The 2,659-nt window shown below is 41.9% G+C and overlaps 1 pseudogene; it reads right to left on the bottom strand.

The window, feature by feature from the left end:
* Positions 1 to 578: 578 nt before the first annotated feature.
* Positions 579 to 938, bottom strand: LOC120091758 (secreted RxLR effector protein 161 pseudogene; annotated as a pseudogene).
* Between the last annotated feature and the right edge of the window lie 1,721 nt (positions 939 to 2,659).

The raw sequence follows: 2,659 nt of genomic DNA, 5'->3' as shown, positions 1-2,659 counted from the left end.
GTTGGCTAAATGCTAGACGATCGTTTGCTAAAAGCTACACGATCGGTGGGTCAGAGGTATACGATAGAGGAAGACGATGAGAAGAAGAAGAACACGATAGTTTTACGTGGTTCGACCAAGGGAGGCCTACGTTCATGGAGAAGCTGGCGGGAGTTTTATTCAAGATTGCTTCAAGATAAGTGTGATCACTCAATTACAATTTCTCTCTCTCACTTTACAAATTAGTTATACAAAGTATTTAAAGGTATCTTGATTTGTAACTGAATGAAGTTATTTTCATCTTTTGTATAACAATCTCCAACTTGAAATGAACTTCATGCTTTCTTCAGCTTCTCTGATCTGACTGTCTCTTTCCTTTAACCTTTTTCTCTCAGCTCAAACCCTATTATATCAAGGCACTTCTGGATTTTGAGTTGAGTGACTATTTTTGTCAACATGTCAGAGGCATTTTCTGAGGTATGAACTTTCATAACTTCAACCTGTTTAGCTTCTATTTGTTTTCGTATGAAATGATATTTCACATCTATATATTTTGTTCTGTTATGGTACTAAGGATGCTTTGACAAATGAATTGTACTCTAATTATCACAAAAGAACTTTATTGTGTTCTGTTTAATTCCGAAGTCATTTAGGATACCCTTTAGCCATAAGCCTTTCTTCACTGCTTCTGATAGTGCTATGAACTCTGCTTCAGTAGAAGAAAGGGCTACTACTGATTGTAAGGTAGCCTTCCAGCTTAGGACACACCTTCCAAATAGGAAGATATATTCTGATAATGACCTCCTCTTGTCTAGATCTCCGGCATAATCTGAGTCTACATAACCAATCAGCTCTGCTTCACTGTCTGGTAGCTGTTGGTACATTAGTTTAGTAGTACCCTTTAGGTACCTCATAATCCACTTTGTAGCCTCCCAGTGCCTCTTACCTAGATTAGCCATGTATCTACTCATCAGGCTAGTAGTGTGAAACCCGGATTTTCATTTTCCTTACTTAAGCAGGTGATTAAGGAAATTAACTAAGTGAAAGTTAAATCTTATGTTGAAGTGAAGGAAATTTTTAAGTGTTGAATAGATTTTCCTTAAGTAGCTTTGAGTTAAGCTTTAATTGATAAAAATTGACTAAGTGTTGGACTGGGCATTGCTATGTGTTGGCCATAAGATCTTGGAGAGATTACTTGGGCAAAGGGAAAAGTTGAAGTAGGGTCAAGAGTGACGCATGCCTTAAAGGTTAGACCAACGCATAGGCTTGATGGATGCGTTGGATGTGTTGGATACATTGGATGATGGATGTGTTGGATGCGTTGGATGTGTTGCATACGTTGAACGTGGTAGAATGCGTCTATACGGCTGAAGAAAGGCAGCCGAGGGTGATGTGTTGGTGTGGTACGAGGGCAGGCCGTGTAAAAGGCAGGAAAGAGCGTGAGGACATGCGAGGGTTACGTTGGCCCCGATGGACGCGTTGGACTAGCCGAGTGTTCTATGCGTCGATGCGGCTGAGCGAGCCATGATAAGTCAATGTGGCCAAGCGCCTATGCGTCGATGCGGCCGAGCGAGGCCATATATTGGTGTCGTGCAACCTTGCTATGCATTAGAGGTTGATGATGGCTTGCACGATGGATACGTTGGACATAGGCCATACGATGGGCTAGGTTGGACGTATGGTGGTTGGCTCTTGCGATGGTTAAGGCTTGCAATGACTGAGTAAGTTGGGTTGCGATGGACGCGATAGACGCGGCAGGGTAATACTATGAGTTAATGTACTACGCATTGATGCACTATGCGTTGAAAGGAGTGTTGATCATTATCCTAGTTGAACGCTTATGAAGTTGGATGAACGCATATGAAGGATGGACGCATTCAAGGACGTCATCCGGACATGTGGCATGTTAGGAGGAATTCTTAAGCCTTAAGTAAAAGAGGTGGACGCATAAGAAGACATGCAAAGTTGAGAGCTATGCATTGATGAAAGGAAAAGAAGACACCTTGGCTTGCGCTGATGTAAGAATGCATTAATGGTGTGAAGAAAAGACACTTGGACATGCAGCCAAGTAGGAGGTGTCAGCCGGGGAGCAATCTTAGACGCCTATAAATAGGGCCAAGGACTTCAGATGAGAACTCAAATTCCCTACAAAGGACATAAAGAAGAATGTGTGAGGACTAATTACGAGAAGATTATGCGTTGATGGAATAATGCATGCATTGGTAGCAAGACCATACGTTGGTCAAGAAGTTCCAAGAGGGGAGATGCTGTCGAGCAGAAAAGACAGGAAGTAGCATCAACTTGGAACGAGGAGTTCTCCCAGAATACTCGTGCGTTTGGAGTGATTCCAAAGCCATCTGAACGCTAGGAGAGTCTAAATTTCAGATAGGGCTGCCGAAGAAGAAGCTCCAAGGGATCGAGCTGGAAATTAAGAAAAAGACAGAAGGGTTAGGCTGTCGGGTAAGCTTGGGTCAATCTTCAAGATTTTGAGATTCCGGCCAAACCAAGAAAAGTTCTGAGCTAAGATTTTATAGTAAGCTTCCTAAGACATTAACGTTTTCAGAAGGAAGTATCTTAAAAAAAGTTCTAGAACTATGAGTAATATAAGCTGATAATTGAATCTGGAATTTAAGGTTCAAAAGGGAACCAAGGAAACCTAAGAAACTTCGGAAAGGAAAGT

The sequence above is a fragment of the Benincasa hispida genome, chromosome 1 (assembly GCF_027475165.1).
Source record: "Benincasa hispida cultivar pf3 chromosome 1, pf3_genome.v1.1, whole genome shotgun sequence".
NCBI lineage: Eukaryota > Viridiplantae > Streptophyta > Magnoliopsida > Cucurbitales > Cucurbitaceae > Benincasa > Benincasa hispida.
The sequence above is the reverse complement of the archived record's forward strand: the minus strand, read 5'-3'. Positions and strand labels throughout refer to the sequence as shown.